General features: G+C 35.2%; 1 pseudogene; it reads right to left on the bottom strand.

Annotated features, from left to right (window-relative positions):
* The window catches only part of LOC132010596 (L-gulonolactone oxidase-like), a 118,741-nt pseudogene that overhangs the window by 91,164 nt on the left and 4,518 nt on the right, over positions 1 to 23,059 (bottom strand).

The following is a 23,059-nucleotide window of genomic DNA, read 5'->3' on the forward strand; positions in this document are numbered from 1 at the left end:
CCGCTGCCTTCGGCTCAGGTCATGATCTCAGGGTCCTGGGATCGAGTCCCGCATCGGGCTCTCTGCTCAGCAGGGAGCCTGCTTCCCTCTCTCTCTCTGCCTGCCTCTCCGACTACTTGTGATTTCTCTCTGTCAAATAAATAAATAAAATCTTTAAAAAAAAAAAGAATTCAAATGCAGTGAAATATATTTGACGTAAAAATCTATGATAATATAATCTGCCATTTTTGACTGCTATCTTGCTTCTCTGATGATATAATGTGTATGGCATTTGGCAGAAGACTAATATACACTAGAATATACATTTATTTAAAAAAGGAAACCATGATAGTTTATTATTTACATTTTTTAACTCAAAAATGTCCATTGCATTGCAAAGCTATGTTTTGCAATTTTGTTTAGTGCATTGAAGAGTTGAACTTTTCATATTCTACTCTTTTTTTTTTTTTTTAAGATTTTATTTATTTATTTGAGACAGAGAGGATGAGAGAGAAAGCATGGTAGGGCAGAAGGAGAATCAGACTCCCTGCTGAGCTTGATCCCAGGACCCTGGGATCATAACTTGAGCCAAAGGTAAATTGCACTATCAAGACACACCTTCTCTACTCTTTTTTGTGTGTGTGTGTGTATTCCTCAAGCCTGATAAAACTCCAAGAATCTAACTCTCAACCATATCTTCACTTCCTATGTTAAAAGTGTATATATGTATGTATATTTGTATATGAATATGTGTATGTATTTTTGCTCATCTTTAGTGCTTTTCTACATCTAACATTTCTCCCACCATATGAGATCTAACAATTTTGCATTATCCAACAACTTGCTTTATCAATTTTATCCTTCCTTCTCATAGAACATAACTTTTTTCCTCTTTATTTGTTCATTTTCATGGTCTATAAATGCTTTCAAGCTGTCCTTATTCTAACAATAAAGACAAATCAACTATTCTCAGTTCACATATATAAATTTCTATGGTTGACACGCTTAGAGATCAATATCCATTTAATACATTCTAGCATTACTGAATTATAATAGCCAAAGAAGACACAGTTGTCTTTCCTTTTTTCTTTTTTTAAAAAATATTTTTGTTTATTTATTTGACAGAGAGAGAAAGCATAAGCAGGGCTAGTGGCAGGCAGAGGGAGAGAGAGAAGCAGTCTCCCTGCCAAGCAAGGATCCCAATACCCGCCTCTATCTTAGGACAACTGGGGTCATGACCTGAGCTGAAGGCAGATGCTTGACTGACTGAGCCACCTATACACTCCCACAGTTATCTTTTCAATACACATATTTAAAAAGTTTTATTGTGGTATGGATCCATTCTGAGCCATTCTTCTATGGGTAGGTGATTCTTTTTATCATGTTCATTATAAAGTTTGTGCTTTATTGTAGGACAGATGCATGCATCATATTGTATGTAGTCCCTTTCAGTTTTAGAAGACTGTAGATATATATTTATTGAATAAATTTCCTATTTCAATGTTTTGATTATTTAAACACCCATGACTTATTGAAGCACAGATAATTTTTATAAAATGGATCCACTAATACTGTGCTTTGCTAAGTACAAGGAAAGGAAAAAAACAATAGGCTAATCTAATTAACTTGATTACTGTAAAAGTAAAAAATGACGTAGGACCAGTTATATTTTAGCATAGGTAATTAAATTGTCTTGGTTGATTTATTCCTGCCAAAATTTACAAATCTTTATTTGCACTTTTTTAATGAGAAAAATACATTGTTCAATTTTATTTCATTTAGACTTTAAAAAAATAAATGATGTATCTCTATTCTGGGGAAATACAATTCATACAAAGTTAATTTACTGTCCAAAATTACTTTAAAAATCTATCAGGTTGAAATATCAGTTTTAGGGCGCCTGGGTGGCTCAGTGGGTTAGGCCGCTGCCTTCGGCTCAGGTCATGATCTCAGGGTCCTGGGATCGAGGCCCGCATCGGGCTCTCTGCTCAGCAGGGAGCCTGCTTCCTCCTCTCTCTCTGCCTGCCTCTCTGCCTGCTTGTGATTTCTCTCTGTCAAATAAATAAATAAAATCTTTAAAAAAAAAAAAAAAAAAAAAAAAAAAAAGAAATATCAGTTTTATTTAGCATTTCAAACTTGAAGAGTTAGAAAACATTAAAAATCACATTCTCAATGATTAGTAAAAAAGATTTTATGTGGTTTCTAATTGTATGGTTACTTTCTTCAAGAAGTTTTCAATTCACTCTCTGCTGCATTTGATATTGCTTCTAGATTAGCACTAAACAAAGAATGAGTCTAAGATAATAGAATGGTTCTTAAGGTATTAAGAATACAATATGAATTTGTGAAAAGTGTTCCCATTGAGTTAAAGAATTCTACAATTTTAGCAGGACTGGAATTAGGCAGACATAGCATTATATTTTTGGAATGTGAACAGAGTATAAATGATCTCTTCAATGAATTCATTATAGTGGCAGCTTTAGATATGGTACCGATGGGGTATGCTCATCTACTTCAGAGGTACCAATTTCTATGTGATTACAGAATTCAATTTAGCTATGCAAAATTTATGATTGAAAACCAGTTTTATTGGGGGTAAAGTGATCACACGACTTGCTTTCTTTGGATAGTGCAAGTTATTCCATGATAGTTCTGGTATAATTATTAATAACTTCCCTCTTTACTCTCAGGAGATCCTGATTTGAATAAATTATATACTTAATATTGAATGATACATCCTATAGTTATTCTAATTATAAGAAAACACAAAATTTAAAAAGTTATAAATAATTCTACTTTATATATGATTCATGAGTTACTAAAAGTTAATGAAGGGTATACTTAATTGTTTTAGATAAAATTAAGAAAATCATTTTAAAATAAGAATTGTTAATACTCCTTTTGGACCTTTATTTCTCATGATACTGTGCTACATATGTAATTTTATCTAATACCTTCACTAATGTAGATACTAAGAATATCCCCATCTTATAATTGATAAACTGAAGTTGTGAGAGTTTAAGTAATATTCTTATGCCTATGCAGTTGGTAAATGGTGGAACAGGGATGTGAATCTGTTCTGTCGGCATTAGAAGTAGACCAGTTACCAAGAATACAGTGGCTTCTCCAAGAGCCTAACTGAATCTGATTGTTAGTTTTAGGTAGTAGTTAATAATACTATGAAGAATTTGGCCATTAATGGCAATGACTTTGAAAATTTCTTGTTTTTTCTTTTTTTTTTTTTACTTTTTTCTTTTTTATTGTTTATAAATATATAATATATTTCTATTCCCAGGGGGTACAGGTCTGTGAATCACCAGGTTTATACACTTCACAGCACTTACCATAGCACATATACCCTCCCCAATGTCCATAACCCCACCCCCCTTCTCCTAACCTCCACCCCCCCGCCGCAACCCTAAGTATTTTGTGAGATTAAGAGTCATTTATGGTTGTCTCCCTCCCAATCCCATCTTGTTTCATTTATTCTTCTCCTACCCCCTTAAACCCCTGTTGCTTCTCAATTTCCTCATATCAGGGAGATCATATGATAGTTGTCTTTCTCCTATTGACTTATTTCGCTAAGCATGATACCCTCTAGTTCCATCCACGTCATCACAAATGGCAAGATTTCATTTCTTTTGATGGTTGCATAGTATTCCATTGTGAATATATACCACATCTTCTTTATCCATTCATCTGTTGATGGACATCTAGGTTCTTTCCATAATTTGGTTATTGTGGACATTGCTGCTATAAACATTCAGGTGCACGTGCCCCTTTGGATCACTACATTTGTATCTTTAGGGTAAATATCAAGTAGTGCAATTGCTGGGTCATAGGGCAGTTCTATTTTCAACATTTTGAGGAACCTCCAAGCTGTTTTCCAGAGTGGTTGCACCAGCTTGCATTCCCACCAACAGTGTAGGAGGGTTCCCCTTTCTCCACATCCACCCCAGCATCTGTCATTTCCTGACGTTAATTTTAGCCATTCTGACTGGTGTGGGGTGATATTTCATTGTGGTTTTGATTTGTATTTCCCTGATGCCGAGTGATATGGAGCACTTTTTCATGTGTCTGTTGGCCATCTGATTGTCTTCTTTGCAGAAATGTCTGTTCATGTCTTCTCCCCATTTCTTGATTGGATTATTTGTTCTTTGGGTGTTGAGTTTGCTAAGTTCTTTAAAGATTTTGGACACTAGCCCTTTATCTGATATGTCCTTTGCAAATATCTTCTCCCATTCTGTCAGTTGTCTTTCAGTTTTGTTCACTGTTTCCTTTGCTGTGCAAAAGCTTTTGATCTTGATGAAATCCCAATAGTTCCTTTTTGCCCTTGCTTCCCTTGCCTTTGGCGATGTTCCTAGGAAGATGTTGCTGCAGTTGAGGTCGAAGAGGTTGCTGCCTGTGTTTTTCTCAAGGATTTTGATGGATTTCTTTCTCACATTGAGGTCCTTCATCTATTTTGAGTCTATTTTTGTGTGTGGTGTAAGGAAATGGTTCAATTTCATTTTTTTGCATGTGGCTGTCCAATTTTCTCAGCACCACTTGTTGAAGAGGCTGTCTTTTTTTCCATTGGACATCCTTTCCTGCTTTGTCAAAGATTAGTTGACCATAGAGTTGAGGGTGTATTTCTGGGCTCTCTATTCTGTTCCATTAATCTATGTGTCTGTTTTTGTGCCAGTATCATGCTGTCTTGATGATGACAGCTTTGTAATAGACCTTGAAGTCTGGAATTGTGATGCCACCAACTTTGGCTTTCTTTTTCAATATTCCCTTGGTTATTCGAGGTCTTTTCTGGTTCCATATAAATTTTAGGTTTATTTGTTCCATTTCTTTGAAAAAAAATGGATGGTATTTTGATAGGAATTGCATTGAATGTGTAGATTGCTTTAGGTAGTATAGACATTTTCACAATATTTATTCTTCCAATCCAGGAGCATGGAACATTTTTCCATTTCTTTCTATCTTCCTCAATTTCTTTCATGAATACTTTATAGTTTTCTGGGTATAGGTTATTAGCCTTTTGGTTAGGTTTATTCCTAGGTATCTTATAGTTTTGGGTGCAATTGTAAATGGGATTGATTCCTTAATTTCTCTTTCTTCTGTCTTGTTGTTGGTGTAGAGAAATGCAACTGATTTCTGTGCATTGATTTTACATCCTGAATCTTTACTGAATTCCTGGACAAGTTCTAGCAGTTTTGGAGTGGAGTCTTTTGGGTTTTCCACAAATAGTATCATATCATCTGCGAAGAGTGATAGTTTGACTTCTTTGCCAATTTGGATGCCTTTGATTTCCTTTTGGTGTCTGATTGCTGAGGCTAGGACTTGTAGTACTATGTTGAATAGCAATGGTGATAATGGACATCCCTGCCATGTTCCTGACCTTAATGGAAAAGCTTTCAGTTTTTCTCCATTGAGAATGATACTTGCAGTGGGTTTTTCATAGATGGCTTTGATAATATTGAGGTATGTGTCCTCTGTCCCTATGCTTTGAAGAGTTTTGATCAGGAAGGGATGCTATACTTTGTCAAATGCTTTTTCAGCATCTATAGAGAGTATCATATGGTTTTTGTCCTTTCTTTTATTAATGTATTGTTTCACATTGATTGATTTGTGGATGTTGAACCAACCTTGCAGCCCTGGAATAAATTCCACTTGGTCATGGTGAATAATCCTTTTAATGTACTGTTGAATCCTATTGGCTAGTATTTTAGTGAGAATTTTTGCATCTGTGTTCATCAAGGATATTGGTCTGTAGTTCTCTTTATTGATGGGATCCTTGTCCAGTTTGGGGATCAAGGTGATGCTGGCCTCATAAAATGAGTTTGGAAGTTTTCCTTCCATTTCTATTTTTTGGAACAGTTTCAGGAGAATAGGAATTAGCTCTTCTTTAAATGTTTGGTAGAATTCTCCTGGGAAGCCGTCTGGCCCTGGGCTTTTGTTTGTTTGGAGATTTTTGATGACTGTTTCAATCTCCTTACTGGTTATGGGTCTGTTCAGGTTTTCCTTTTCTTCCTGGTTCAGTTGTAGTAGTTTATATGTCTCTAGGAATGCATTTTTTTTTTCCAGATTATCAAATTTGTTGGCGTAGAGTTGCTCATAGTATGTTCTTATAATTGTCTGTATTTCTTTAGTGTTAGTTGTGATCTCTCCTCTTTCATTCATGATTTTATTTATTTGGGTCCTTTCTCTTTTCTTTTTGATAAGTCTGGCCAGGGTTTTATCAATCTCATTAATTCTTTCAAAGAACCAGCTCCTAGTTTTGTTGATTTGCTCTATTGTTTTTTGGTTTCTATTTCATTGGTTTCTGCTCTGAACTTTATGATTTCTCTTCTTCTGCTGGGTTTAGGCTTTCTTTGTTGTTCTTTCTACAGCTCCTTTAGGTGGAGGGTTAGGTTGTGTACCTGACACCTTTCTTGTTTCTTGAGAAAGGTTTGTACTGCTATATATTTTCCTCTCAGGACTGCTTTTGTTGTGTCCCACAGATTTTGAACCATTGTGTTTTCATTATCATTTGTTTCCATGAATTTTTTCAATTCTTCTTTAAGTTCCTGGTTGACCCATTCATTCTTTAAAAGGATGCTGTTTAGTCTCCATGCACTTGGGTTCTTTCCAAATTTCCTCCTGTGATTGAGTTCTAGCTTCAGAGCATTGTGGTCTGAAACTATGCATGGAATGATCCCAATCTTTTGATACCAGTTGAGACCTGATTTAAGACCAGGATATGATCTATTCTGGAGAATGCCCCGTGTGCATTAGAGAAGAATGTGTTTTCTGTTGCTTTGGGATGAAATGTTCTGAATATATCTGTGATGTCCATCTGGTCCAGTGTGTCATTTAAGGCCTTTATATCCTTGTTGATATTTCGCTTGATGATCTGTCCATTTCAGTGAGGGGAGTGATAAAGTCCCCTACTATTATTGTATTATTGTTGATGTGTTTCTTTGATTTTGTTATTAATTGGTTTATACAGTTGGCTGCTCCCATGTTAGGTGCATTGTTATTTAAATTTGTTAGATCTTCTTGTTGGACAGATCCTTTGAGTATGATATAGTGCCCTTCCTCATCTCTTATTATAGTCTTTGGCTTAAAATCTAATTGATCTGATATAAGGATTGCCACTCCTGCTTTCTTCTGATGTCCCTTAGCATGGTAAATTGTTTTCCATGCCCTCACTTTAAATCTGGAGGTGTCTTCGGGTTTAAAATGCGTTTCTTGTAGGCAACATATAGATTGTTTTTTTTTTTTTTTATCCATCGTGATACCCTGTGTCTTTTGATTGGGGGATTTAGCCCATTAACATTGAGGGTAACTATTGAGAGATATGAATTTACTGTCAATGTATTGCCTGTAAGGTGATGGTTACTGTATATTGTCTCTGTTCCTTTCTGATATATTACTTTAGGCACTCTCTTTGTGTAGAGGACCCCTTTCAATTTTCCTGTAGAGCTGGTTTGGTGTTTGCAAATTCTTTTAGTTTTTGTTTGTCCTGGAAGCTTTTTATCTCTCCTTCTATTTTCAATGATAGCCTAGCTGGATATCGTATTCTTGGCTGCATGTTTTTCTCATTTAGTGTTCTGAATATATCATGCCAGCTCTTTCTGGCCTGCCAGGTCTCTGTGCATAAGTCTGCTGCCAATCTAATATTTTTACCATTGTATGTTACAGATATCTTTTCCCAGGCTGCTTTCAGGATTTTCTCTTTGTCACTAAGACTTGTAAATTTTACTATTAGATGACAGGGTGTGGACCTATTCTTATTGATTTTGAGGGGGTTCTCTGCACCTCCTGGATTTTGATACTTGTTCCCTTTGCCATATTAGGGAAATTTTCTCCAATAATTCTCTCCAATATACCTTCTGCTACCATCTCTCTTTCTTCTTCTTCTGGAATCCCAATTATTCTAATGTTGTTTTGTCTTATGGTGTCACTTATTTCTCGAATTCTCCCCTCGTGGTCCATTAGCTGTTTGTCCGTCTTTTATTCAGCTTCTTTATTCTCTGTCATTTGGTCTTCTATATCGCTAATTCTTTCTTCTGCCTCATTTATCTAGCAGTGAGAGCATCCAATTTTTATTGTACCTTATTAGTAGCTTTTTTGATTTCAACTTGGTTAGATTTTCGTTCTTTTATTTCTCCAGAAAGGGCTTTTATATTTCCCGAGAGGGTTTCTCTAATATCTTCCATGCCTTTTTTGAGCCCGGGTAGAACCTTGAGACTTGTCATTCTGAACTCTAGATCTGACATATTACCAATGTCTGTATTGATTAGGTCCCTAGCCTTCGGTGCTGCTTCATGTTCTTTTTTTTTTTGTGGTGAATTTTTCCGCCTTGTTATTTTGTCTATATAAGAGTATATGAAGGAGAAAGTAAAGTACTAAAAGGATGGCAAAGGTCCCAGGAAAATATGCTTTAACCAAATCAGAAGAGATCCCAAATCATGGGGTCGGGGGGGATAAAAAGTGGTTCAGAAAGAAAGAAAAAAAGAGAAACAATTAAAAAAAGAAAACGAATAAAGAAAAAATATAAAAAAAGAAATATATATATATATATATATATATATATATATATATATTAGTTAAACTATTTAAAACAACGTTAAAAAAGAAAAGGGTAAAAGTTAAAAAAATTTAGCAGAAGAGGAGAAGAAAAAATTGAAAATGAAAAGAAAAATTAAATTAACTGCAAGACTAAAGACTCATGAGGGGAAATCCATGCGTTCAGTGCTTTCCTTTCTCCTCTTCTGGAATTCCGCTGCTCTCCTTGGTATTGAGCCTGCACTCCTTGGTAGGTGAACTTGGTCCTGGCTGGATTTCTTGTTGATCTTCTGGAGGAGGGGCCTGTTGTAGTGATTCTCGAGTGTCTTGCCCCAGGTGGATTTGCACTGCCCTTACCAGGGGCCGCGCTGAGTAATCCGCTTGGATTCGCTTTTGAGAGCTTTTGTTCCCAGAACGCTTTCCATAGAGTTCTGGAGGATGGGAATGAAAATGGAAGCCTCCCAGTCTTCACCCTGGAGGAGCCGAGAGCTTGGGGCCCCACTCCTCAGTATGCCCTCAGAGAACAGCACCCAATTACTCTCATTTCCCTGGCCTCCAGCCGTGCTCCATGCTTACTGAGCCTGCAACCAGTTCAAGGTAACCCCAAGCTGAGAGCTCACTCCTTGGCTCTGTCTCTGTAGCCAGCTTCCCCGTTTTAATACCCAGACACCCCCGATCCTTCTGTGACCCTGCGGGACCTGAGGCCATGCTGACCCCACGTGGGCTTCACCCCGGTTTAGCCTCTGGAGCGATGTCACTCAGCAAAAAGACTTTTAAAAGTCCTGATTTTGTGCTCCGTTGCTCCACCACTTGCCGGGAGCCAGCCCCTTCTCCCGTGGTCTATCTTCCCGTCGCTTTGGATTCACTTCTCTGCCAGTCCTACCTTTCAGAGAGTGATTGATTTTCTGTTTCTAGAATTGCTATTCTTCTCTTCGATCTCCAGTTGGATTTGTAGGTGGTTGCAGTCTTTAGATAAGCTATCTAGCTGATCTCCTGCTAGCTGAAGTAGTCTCAGCCTGCTACTTCTCCGCCATCTTGACTCCTCCCCCTTGTTTGTTTTTTCTTATTAAAAAATCTGTTTTTTTAAAACATATCCAACTTTAAGACTAAAGTTTGTGAACATCAGTGCTTTCTTGTCATTGTTGTTAACCTGAGAGTCCTGTATTTTTCAATTCTGGAAAATTTTGTCATTATTTCCTCAACATTTACTTTCCTTCATTCTCTTTTCTTTTCTTCTGATAATTGTATTAGTTAGCCATATGCCTATTTCCTAGAGTTCCCCCCATCTATTTTCATCTCCATATTTCTTACTGGTTAGTTATTATTATATAATTCTCTTTTTACTATGTATTTTTTAGTGTGTAACCTATATATTTCATTTAACATATTTTGTTTTCTGTAGTAATAGTCAATTATTTTATGTATTCTATTCTTTTTTTGATCTGTATGAAAGTGGCATTGGCACAGATTTCTGAATTTGGATTTTGCCTTGTAGTTCCAAACAACAATAAATTAAATGCAATGTGTTTAGCTTGATAAGTCTAGTAAGTCATTGAAATGATTGTCAGTTCAAGGCACACTTCAGTCTGGGAACTTAGGCTATGACCATAATAGTTAAGATAAGTAAATGAAGCACAGTGAAAGAGGGAGTTTAGCAGAGCATTTGCAACTTGATGTCAAGCAGAGGAAAGGAAACTACTAAAAATTACCAAGAGTTAGAAAGTTAAGAGAGGATGAAAAGAGGAAAGTAGTAGAGGAGAGAGGTATTGAAAGGGGCAGAGACAGAGAAAGAGGGGATTTGTATTATAGAAACAAAGGAATAATAATAGGAATAAGGGGCAAGGTAAGGAGATGAAGGTGTGTTTGGAAACATGAAGTGGGCTGAGGGCCAAGGGAAGTTTTGTTTGTTTGTTTTGTTTTGTTTTGATTTTTGCTTATCTGCTTTCAAAAAATATATATATAAAGAAGACTTTATTTGTTTTTGAGATTTGGGTATTGATTTCATGGAAACCATTTTGTAGATTGTTTCTCTTGGAGGTTCCCCCTGCATCATTCATTCATTATGAATATATATTGGATACCTATGCATCAAATATTGTTCTAAATGATTGGGAAACAAAGAGAAGTGTCTGGCTCAATGAGCTTACATTCTAAATGGAAAAGCAAATGATAAACAGGTATAGCAAAAATATATAATGTATTATCCTTTAACGAAATGCTATTGGTATATAATACCATCACACTTCATAAAACACTGTTGATCACCAAACTCTTGGAAGGGAATAGAAGTGGAAAAGAATTCCCAAATAATATGAAATCCTGGTAAGATATTCAAACTCCAGAGGTGGCATAAATGGACCCAAAACACTGGGATAGTCAAATCACTTTAATAGCAGATCAAATCAGGTCAATACTTAATTGAAGTATTTGAACTTTGGAGCTTTCATATGGGAAGTGATGTAGAAATTCAACAAGTTAAAAATAAAAAAGAAAAAAAAAAGTAAAGCCACTGTCCTAAAGGAAATTTAGAAAGGGCAATGTAGAAAATCCTACCCTTCCCATGGACCCATGAGTCTGAGAGATACATAACTTTGAATGCTTCTGCTATCAATACTCAGGTCCATTATCATCTATGGCAGACCCTTGTGAGAGAACTATTTTCTAGACCTGAGTTTTGGAGTAGGCACATCCTTGAAGCAAGGTTGTATTAGAGACAGAACTTACATTTGGGTAATTTACACTTCTGTAGCCATATTTATTATTCAACTATTGAATATTAACTCCAAGCTATCTGGCCCCTCTCATAGAACCACCCTTTTATCCAGCAATGTCTGAATTAATGCCAGACACCTCTAGTCTCTCTCTATGGCTTGTCACCCTTTTGTTTGGTCAGTATCTCTACTGGTTTTAAAATATTTTTCTTACCTCCTGAATTCAGTTTCCCTGAAAATCTGTGGAGGTAATTCTAGCACTCTTCTAAGATATCTTAATTTAGAGGGTTGGAAGTTGTAGTCTGTGAACAATGGGATAAATGCAATTTGTTCAATTTTGAGTCCGTTTTTTGGGCACAGAACAGCATTATTTTGAGTTTGTAAGTGATGGCAAAATTGGTGTAATAAACTCAGTTTCTAATCTTTGAATAAAATAAATTGCTTATTGCTTATTTCCTTTAATTTTAATGTTGCTATTATTGATGCTTCACTTTTATGATTAGTCACATTAAATGTCAATTCAAATTAGAAGAGAAGAAAACATAATTACTGTATTTAGCCTCATTTTTACTCTGTCACCATGGAATGTTATAATTTAAATTAGAGCAAAGTGTATTAAGTACATACAGTTTAACCTTTATTGGATTCATAGTTGTACATTGAGTTTGATTTATGCTGGATTCTGATTAAAAAGTTATCAATAACAGCAAGCAAAATGTGTGTTTAAATTATGTTTGCATTTGAATTATTATAAATATCTGGTTAAGTTGAAAGAGAATCATTGCAACTGTATATTAAGAGTGATTCTTATTTAAATATAAATACCCATTTAAAAATAAATATCAATATCCATTTAATTGAAACTAATGACAAAAACATTAATTCATTGAACGTAGGTTTATTTCAAGGCAAAAATACCTAACAATTACTTGTTCTAAGTGATAGGACATCCACAAATAATAAGCAAAATTAATAATGAAAAGGTAATTGTGAAAAAATATGGATTCCTTAGAGGAAGGAAAAATATATATACTAGTACCTCTGCAGATAGTCTTTAATAAAAACTGACTTTCTTAAGAAATAAATACACCTATTCTTGCTTTTGATTTATTTTATAGTTGGTTCACATCATCATTCCCAGGTCTCATACTTTTGATTATGTTCATAATGCTGACCTTAAGTGAATAATATGTTTTAACCACAAGAGAGGGTGAGAAAGTTATGATATTCTGAACTGAATATATTAGATTTTCCTTCAAAATTTCAAGCACGGAAAGATGTCAGAAGAGCAAACACTAGAGAGATCTTACAATAAAAAAAATCACTAGAAAACTAATCTTTAATAAAATTCACTCAAGAACTATTCTTTAGGGCTCATTTATTCAAATTCCATAGAAGAAGTGATGACTTGACTATAATAGTAGTTGTTTGACAATAATAGTAACCTTTGCTCAGTGTAGATACAACCATAGAATGCACCAGTGGATTTTATCTATTTTACAGTAAGGGCTACTAAAAATTGAAGTATGCACTGGAAGGAAGATAAAAAGAATGATCACTCTTCTAAAATTTGTTATATCCAGGGAAATGCTGTTAAATTTTAACAAATCACCCTAAATTAGAATATGTAGACACTGTTTGTGTTTCTGTTATGAAGTAATTTTACTATGGATTCCTGGCATTTTCTCTTGTAGTAAATACATTACATTTACACTGGAATATCGTTCAGAGTTTTAGATTTAGAAGAATTTTATCTTTCCATTTTTGCCTCCCACTGCCCCCTAATAACCTCAGGTATGTCTTTCTTTTCTTTTGAAACTGTTTTCAGTAAGCAATCATTTTACTTTATCCCTAATCTTTTTGAACTGTCATGCGCCTACTGAAAGCGAGAGATATTAAATGACTTCCATACTTGTATTAATAAGTTTTATCCTTGTTTTTACTTTTCATAACTGAAAGACTAGTTGTATATTTATCTCATTTTTCTTTTCTTTTGCCAACTTTATATTGATCAGGTAAGCAATACTGTAGAATATAGAAGCATTCTCACAGTTTTTATAATTACTTTTACACCAATTCAGAAGTAAATGATACTGTTTTCTATGTTAGGTTATTTTTGCATAAGAGCTGATGATTAAGACAAATGAATATCTGTGATTTTTTAGATATATTTTAAGGAAAATAAGTCCTTATTACTATAAAGTAGAACAATCAACACAACAACAAAAGTCACACTAGAACTAATAAATCTTGCTGACTTCAAAAACTTTGTGACCAATGTATAATTGATTATATCTGCACTATTTAAAATGTAATAGCTACCTATATGGGAAGATTTATATTAGTATTAATGCAAATTAACATAATTAAAAATGAAATTTCTCAGTCATATTAGACATCTTTCAAATATTTAATAGTCACAACTGTCTCCTGGCTACCATATTGGATAGTGCAGACTGAGGACATTTCCATCATCTCAGAAAGTCCTATTGGAAAACACTGCTCTAAATCATTGTTGTGTGAACTTTGGAGAAGTATCAAGTTTAGAGTAGATAACTTTTTAAAAGAATGGCAATATTAATACATAAAAATTATAGTTTATTATGCTTTTAATATACTTTTTATTTTAGAATAGTTTCAGATTTATAGAAAGGTTGCAAAGACAGTACAGAGAGGTCCCATATACCCCCCCCCCCCCACTCAATTGCTTGTATTATTAACACCTTGCATTAGTTTGGTACATTTGTCACAATCAATGAACCAATATTTATATATTATTATTTAATAATATTTGAAGAACCAAAATTCATCATTTTCTCAGATTTTCTTAGTTTTACCTAATGTTCTTTTTCTGTTCGAGGAGCCAATCCAGAATCTTATATTACATTTAGTCTTTTTTTTTTTTTTTGAAGATTTTACTTATTTATTTGATAGAGAGAAAGACATTACAAACTGGCAGTGAAGCAGGCAGAGAGAGAGGGGAAGTGGGCTCCCCACTGAGCAGAGATCCTGATGAAGGGCTTTATCCCAGGACGCTGAGATCACAACCTGAGCTGAAGGTAGAGGCTTAACCCATTGAGCCACCCAGGCACCCCTACATTTAGTCTAAATGTATCTTTAGATTACTCCTGATTGTAACTGTTTCTCAAACTTTCCTGGTTTTTTGATGACCTTGACAATTTTGAGGTGTAGCAGTCAGATATTTTGTAGACTGTCTCTCAACTAATATTTTTCTGATGTTTTTCTCATGAATAGAGTAGAACTACGAGTTTTTCAAAGGAAGACCACAGTCATAAAATGCTATTTTCATCATATCATAATAAGGTTACATTCTATTAAATTACCAAATATTATCAATGTTAATTTTGATTGCCTGGCTAAGGTGGTGTGTGTCAAGTTTCTCATACAAGTATGCTTTCTCCCCTTTACCATACTGTACTATTTGAAAGGAATTTACTAAGGATAGTCTACATAAGGAGTGGGGAGTTATGCTTTACCTCCTTGAAAACAAAGTATTTATATAACTAATTTATAATCCTTTTTGTCTAGACTATCAAAATGAGTTAACTTTTTCTTATTGAAAGCAAAACCATCAATGTTGATTTTTATTGGCTATGCACTTCTTGAGAAGAATTTAATATAAAGCTCTGGACATTTATAAGGGATACATATGACTTAATGACTATCAAACACATTGAATATGGAAATACTTGAAGAAATTTTTTTCTATTTTTCTTGGATCAAATTTCTACTGAGACTCATTTATTTATTAAATTATTTAAGAAATACTTATCAGAAATACTTATCAAGGAATTTGGGACGCCTGGGTGGCTCAGTTGGTTAAGCAGCTGCCTTCGGCTCAGGTCATGATCCCAGCGTCCTGGGATCGAGTCCCACATCGGGCTCCTTGCTCCACAGGGAGCCTGCTTCTCCCTCTGACTCTTCCTTCCACTCTGTCTACCTGTGCTCGCTCTCACTCACTCTCTCTCTGACAAATAAATAAATAAAATCTTTAAAAAAAAAAAAAAAGTAAAAAGGAATTTACATTGCACTGGTTAATACGCGGATAATAAAGAGATTATTCTCTGCTAGATGTATATGTCTGGCTACTGTTTATCACTGAAGATGCGTGAGCTTATTAATGCCTTGCTTTCTTACTGCTTTCACTACATTTTCTAAGTGAATTTTCAGCTTTGGAGTAAAGAATTCCTTGCCAGAGACTAATGTAAATGAAAGTACAGATTCACATTTAAGAAATTAATTATTAGATATATTTTTAAAACTTTTGAATAATGAGACTGAAAGACCCGCGGATCCCCTTACCCAAGAATCCAACACTGCCACTGGATGCAATCAGCAAGAGGTTCTTTATTGTTACGCAGGCGCCTGCGGGTGGTCAGCAGCTCCTGCTAGCTGAGCACACCCGGCTGGGGTGGTGCGGGGTTTTTATAGACAGGTACAAACAAGTTTTGGGTGGGGCACAACTGATTGGTTGACAGAACTTTTGAAAAAGGCATATGTGGAGTTTGCTGATTGGCTTTGGGGACCCGCGCGCGCAAAGAGAGAGGTGGGAAGGGGGAACAAGCTGATTGGTTCTGAGGGCCCCTGCGCGGGAGGAGAGAGGCAGGGAGGGGGAACAAGAAGGGGGAAGGTAGGAATGCCATCATGGCGTCTTCTATTATTTCTATAAGCCAAGCAGTTACAGAAGGGCAAAAGAACAATTAATAAGCAATTAATAACCTAATTTACGCCTAAAAGCCAGCGGTTCACAGAAAAGCAAACAAGCGGTTAGTTATCCTATCTATCTTCTAGGGGAGGGGTCTTTCAAGACCTTCCATACTAAATATAATAATTCTTGCAATGATAAACCTTAACCTAGACATTTCAGAAGCTTGTGTCATTTCTTCAAAAAGATAATAATTAAGGTAATAAATATTAGAGTCATGAAAAGGACTATATATCATTTACGCTTCCTTTTTTGTGTTTATTTGTATTTTTCAGATTTTTAAAACTTCTCATGAGCTCTTTTAATGCTAAAATAAGACTCAGTTTGCAAATAAATACTTGTTATTCAAGAAAGAAAACACATGTTCTTCTTGAAGTCCAACTAAAATTTTGGGGTTACTTTTCCACTGCATGACATTAGTGTTGCCAATTTTTTTTTTTTTTTAAACAGAGCATAACAAAGTCTATTTAATTTCTTTTTTTCTTCTCTTAAAAGTCTTTTCCGGATAAAAATGGGTAGTTTTGGCTACTGATCTTGGAAATAATGCATGCTTTGAAGGAGCCTTTGGGGCCTGATCTTTGCTCTGTTGCTATGGTGATTTTACAACCAGCTTAGGTACTGTTGTATTCTCCAGCAAGTGTTTTGTTGTATAGTCTTAGAAAAGCCCTAAACATAAATATCACTTATGTGTGAAAGGGAATTAACTTGGGTTCAAAGTTGCAGTACTTATGATTCCCTACTACCCCTAGGCTAATGGAATGCACTTGGCAAGTAGTTTTAATTCTAATTTTTCTAAGGTAAAGAATATATTACCTTTTACATATGTATAACACAGGGAGGGAAAGATTTTGAGTGTTTGAGGGAAACTTAGAAAATATTCAGTAAAATTTCTTTTTATAAGTGAGGAAATAGATGCAAATAATTATAGATATTTAACAGTCATAGACACTTAAGTGAGTAGTTTGAACTCAAATATATTAATTACAATTCTCTGAGTTACAAAAAGATAACAATTCAGACCCACTTACACATAAATAAACAATAGATCAGGAGGATACTAGAGAGTCTCAGAAATAAAGGATGCATTGAGAAATGAAGGCAGCATGGAAGACCTTTCTGGGGTGCTGAGAATTAACCTGACATATTTCTTAAAAAAAAAAAAATCATAATTTCCTTTTCTTCCCCAATAATTTTAGGATCAAAATTCAAATTCTGCTAAGGTAATAGCAGAGCAGCAGCAGAAGGTAAAGATTCATTTTAGGGGACATTATCTTTATACTTTTGTTTTCTTTTTCTATATATTAATATAGTATATTAGTCTATTTACTGAAGTCTTTTTTTTCTTTTTTCTTTTCTAAAAGTAATTTTATTTGTAAAGATCTTAAATATATTTAATTGGATTTATGTCTATATGCCATATGGGTTCCTGTTTCTGTGAACTGAGTTTTGAAAACCTTCATTTAAAAATTAGTTTTCCAAAGCATAAAAACCATTGATTTTTATGTTGATTTTATATATTTTAGCTTAGCTTATTCAACTTCTTATTTTGTCTGTGGATTCTATTGAGTTTTCCATATGGAAAATCATTACAGAAAATTACAACAACATTTAAAAGCAACAAAATTGAAATTAAAACCACATCATTTTTATTTCTTGTTAATTCCTGTATACTTCACTCCTTTTTCTACTTTTATTGGCCTGGATAGGACTTCTAGTAAATACTCTACTGAATATAGAATCCATGGAAGTGTGTAACTGGTGTTTTTTTTTTTCCAGATAATATGTTTACATTTTCTTTATCACATTGATATTTGTTGCAGATTTTTGATAGTTTTTATTAAGTTAAAATTTTATCTTATAATTCTGTTCTACTAAAGTATTTGTCATGAATAAGTTTTAATTTTGTCTATCATTTTTTTTCTGCTAGCTACTGCTAGAACCATGATTTTCTTTTTCTTATAATCAATTCATGTGCCAAAACTCATAAAAAGATGTGCTATACATTCCTAAGAATATTCTCACTTGATAATGGGGTGTATGTGTATGGAAATAAACATTTATGCATCTGTATGACTGGCTTTCTATTATTTCTTTTTCTTTTTCTTTTTTTTTTTTTTTGCATTTTTGCTTATAAAGAGAATTGCCCTGCAATCATCTTTCATTGCTATATTACTCAGGGTTGTCCAGAGAAACAGAACTAATAAAGGAGATTCATTGTAAGGAATCGGCTCACATGATTATGGAGGCTGACAAGTCCTGAGATCTATAAGGTGTATCAGTAAGCTGGAGTCTCAGGAAAGCCAATGCTGGTGTTCAGCCCAGGTTAGAGGCTCAGGGTGAGCTGATGTTTCAGCCTGAGATTGAAGGCAGGAAAAAGGGGACATCTCAATTCAAAGGCAGTCAGGAGGAATTCTCCCTTACTTGGGGGAGGGTTAGCTTTTTTGGTCCTTCAGATGATTGGTGAAGCCTACCCACATTAGGAAGGGCAGTCTGCTTTAGTCAGTTTACTGATTTAAGTATTAATCTCATTCCAAAACACACTCCCAGACACCCCTGGGATAATATTTGATAAAATGTCTGGGCACTTCGTGGTATAATCAAATTGATACATAAAATTATCCATCACAAATGCCTTTTCTGTTATTACTATTACATTAAACTAGATACATAAAAGTACTGTAACTTCCTTGACTTTTAAAACGGCAAATCAATATTTTGAATAAGTTAGGGCTTATCCATTTTTTAAACTTTTAATATTTCCTCTAATATATTATGTAATCATGGTATTATCTTTATGAATAGATTCTTTATGTGTTTCATTTTCCATATATATGTTTTGTATTTTTACATTTTCTTTCATGACTAAGAATCATTTAATTTTGTTGATAGGGTTGAAGTGCATTTCTAGGCTCAAGATGCAGCCATTCTTGCCCGGCATGCTGGCCACACCAGCAAACCAACACTTAGTTAACTTTCTTGCCCTATGAATGCTCTGCTTTACCAGAATCACAGTATATTCATCCAGCAAGTCCCCAAACACAAGCCAACTGGATTTTTTCACCCCAAAGAGGATTGACTATGTAGCCCAGCCAATTAGATATTTTCTGTCTTTTTCTTATTTCTTATTCTTTATCCTGTAAAGCTTCCTGCCTTCTGCCCCATTTTGCAGTTCTCTGAGACTGTCCACTTCCTGAATGTTAAATAAAGTTTGCTTGTATCACCTAAATTGTCTTCTTTAATTATTTTTTTGATGGTTTTTGGTGATGAGAAATGGAATCTGAAGCTGGCCTCTAACATCCTTTAGGACATCTAGATATACAAGTGTGGTGCTCACTGACTTTTAAGTTTGATTTTCTTGTCACATTACTGAGGGCTGTGGGTAAGTCCCTCTCAGATTTGAGCTCTGCTCCTTTGCAGCTCTCCAATACAAACAAACTTTATTATATATGTATTATGTATTTATGTATGTAGTATTATATATATGTATACCGTTCTTAGAAAGATTCCTAGAAAGAATTCCTAGAATTTGTGACCTAAAAATGTTCTGCAGTTTAATTACTCCCAGAAAGTTTCTGGGATCCTATAAAGGTCGTGCAGGTAATTATATTGGGAGTTTGTGCTGGGTGGCAGCCATTAGGGGACTCAAAAAGGAAAAGTGATGTCTGCAATGGGTGACAGTTGTTAGGTGACTTACAAACCCTTGACGTAAGTTTACATCATAAATCACTGGGAGACTTGGGGAAATAAGACAAGAAATCATAATATTTAAACCGTCATAATCAAAATTTAACTAGGTTCATGTCAGACATTAAAAGCTCTCAAGGCGTCTGCCACTATCAAAACATCTACTTGTGATAGGAATAATAGATCTATTTCTAATGTGTACCTTGGACACCAATGCTGCAAGATTGGTGGGTACTGGTGAACACTTACAAGCTATTAGAGAGCTCTCCACCTACCTCTAAAATTCATGTGCTAAGATAAGTTGATCATGGAACAGGTTAGATTGACATTAAGTCACCCCCAAACCCAAGAAAACTTCCATGAAAAGAGGTTTCACTTGTACTGCAAAACACCACAAAACTCCAAGCCAGTGACACATCTCTCTTAGGTATGAATTTGGCTTCCAGAGACCCAAAGCTTAGCTAATGAAATGGGATTTTCAGTTTTCAAAGAATTAAGTGCTCTACTTTCTAGCACAGCCACTTATTTGATGTCCGAGGACTGTGGTCCTGAAAGCTGTCGCTACCTACAAAAATGGAAAATCTTACTGAGACAACCTAGAATTACAATGGCTATTATGGGGAACCTTCCAATTAGATAGGATGGTTTATTTAAGAAGTGCACTTGAAAGCAAGGTTTCCCAAATCAATAAACAGAGTAAGGTATTTATTTTAAATGGCATGCAGAAACATCCAAGAGACATTAATATTCCAAAACAGCTTCATTAAAACATTCATTATAAAAGGCTAACAAAAATTGAAGACAAAGGAGCTACCTAAACTAAAAACTATAAAAGTGATGTGACTCACATGACTCCCCTCTATCCTATTTCACTTGAGTACTCATTTTACTCATCTGTCTGAATTGTCTTTCTAATCTGAAGAGACTGTAAAACTGTTAACAAAAGTCCACCAAGTTCGTGGTCTTACAGCTGCAAAAGCTCCAAGACCTGAAACCTAAAACTTTTGAGCCCCTCCTGTTACACATTCCTAGGAGTTCATAATCAAAACACCGGCCCAGAAATTGGTGTCTCATTTGCAGTCAACTAGGACAGTAGAAAAATGAATATATATTGCCCTTTGCATATATATATAATACAGAGGAGAAAAAAAATTCTGAATGCTTGTGGGAAACTTGGAAGTATTCAACAATATTTTCTTGTAGGTGAGGAAATTGAGCCAAAGACATTTGAACTCAAACAAATGTATTAACTAAATTCTCTGAGTCACAGCAATGATAACAATTCATACCCCCTTGAACATAAATAAACAATATATTAGAAGAATAGTAGAGAGTCACAGAAATAAAGGATGCATTGAAAAATGAAAGCAGCATGAAAGACCTTTATGGAATGCTTAGAATTAACCTGACATATTTCTAAAAAAAAAAAAATATATAGTTTTTCCCCCAATAATTTTAGGATCAAAATTCAAATCTACAAAGATAATAGAGGAAGAGAAGTTAAAGATTCATTTTGCAGTTATTTTATTATCTTTATTATATTGAATCTTTCTATGTGATTTTCCCTGAAGATTTTATCAAATCTTTCTACACCAGTTCAGATGCTCTCATAAGCAATCTCAAAGATTGTCCCCATATAGACCCTCCTAGGGTTGCCAGGATTCTGAGAGATTCATTGGTAAATTGCTACTAGTTACTTTTTAACAGCCAGGGGGAAACTAAGATTAAAATTAATGGAAAATCTTGTAAATTCTGAGCTGTATTCTCTACTTTTTTTTTTCTTTTTAAAAGACTTTATTTATTGGAGAGAGAGAGAGAGAAAGACCACAAAGAAGGGGAGGGGCAGAGGGAGAGGCAGGCTCCCTACAGAGCAAGGAGCTGGACTCAGGTCTTAATCCCAGGAGTCTGGGATCATGACCTTAACCAAAGGCAGACACTTATCCCACTGAGTCATCTAGGCATCCCTATATTCACTACTTTAAACTCGTTTGCTCAGTTGCCTGAAGATGAAATCTTGGGAAAGCTAGCAGAAGCCAGGGAAAGGTAAGAATTTCTACCAGAGTTGGCTCTCCCAGATCTCTGAAGTGCCAGGTCAAGAAAGGAAGATAAAATTTCATATCCCTTCCTTTCCAAATCTAGACTCTTATAAATTTCATTTTGGGATTGATCCTTTCTCTCTCAGGGACAGCTATTTTCTTCTTATTTGTCTCATTTAATGTACATGGCTTGGCTTCCTACCTGTCTGGGTCATACACATCATCCATTCTTGTGTACACAGGCAGGTCCACTCTCAGGTTGGGGGTCCCCAAAATATGGCTGGACAGAAGTGTGGTCTGCAGTTCATCTGTAGGTCCTACCAACTGTTGCCAGCTCTCAGGGGGATTGTCTAAACCCTTCTTCCTTTTGGCTATTTTTGAGAGTGGCTTTGGATCTTGGGAAGGTAGTACCTTTTGGGGTGTTCAATACTGCCAGGAATATTTACTTTTGGTTCTGGCTGAAGTTTGATAAGATATTTGAAAAGATTTTTTTTTTTTTTTTTTTAAGTAATGCTATGGTCAGAAGTTGGCCCAACTGGAAGGTGAATAAAGTTGAATAAAGCTTGATAGGAAAAAAAATATTTTTTGGTCTTCTCCCCTAAGCTAAAATGAAACTATGTACCCAAAGGGAAGGAAAAAACATTCCAAAGACAAACAGCTCTAAATCTAGAACATAGGGGGCACCTGGGTGGCTCAGTGGGTTAAGCCTCTGCCTTTGGCTCAGGGCATGGTCTCAGAGTCCTGGGATGGAGCCCCATGTCATGCTCTCTGCTCAGCAGAGAGCTTACTTCCCCCTCTCTCTCTACCTGCCTCTCTGCCTGCTTGTGATCTCTCTCTCTGTCAAATAAATGAATAAAACCTTTTAAAAAAATCTAGAACATTAAATGTGTAGATTGCTTTAGGTAGCATGGACATTTTCACAATATTTATTCTTCCAATCCAGGAGCATGGAACATTTTTCCATTTCTTTGTGTCTTCCTCAATTTCTTTCATGAGTACTTTATAGTTTTCTAAGTATAGATTCTTCGCCTCTTTGGTTAGGTTTATTCCTAGGTATCTTATAGTTTTGGGTGCAATTGTAAATGGGATTGACTCCTTAATTTCTCTTTCTTCTGTCTTGTTGTTGGTGTAGAGAAATGCAACTGATTTCTGTGCATTGATTTTATATCCTGACACTTTACTGAATTCCTGTACAAGTTCTAGCAGTTTTGGAGTGGAGTCATTTGGGTTTTTCACAAATAGTATCAGATCATCTGTGAAGAGTGATAGTTTGACTTCTTCTTTGCCGATTTGGATGCCTTTAATTTCCTTTTGGTGTCTGATTGCTGAGGCTAGGACTTGTAGTACTATGTTGAATAGCAGTGGTGATAATGGACATCCCTGCCGTG

Source organism: Mustela nigripes, chromosome 2 (assembly GCF_022355385.1).
Source record: "Mustela nigripes isolate SB6536 chromosome 2, MUSNIG.SB6536, whole genome shotgun sequence".
Classification (NCBI taxonomy): domain Eukaryota; kingdom Metazoa; phylum Chordata; class Mammalia; order Carnivora; family Mustelidae; genus Mustela; species Mustela nigripes.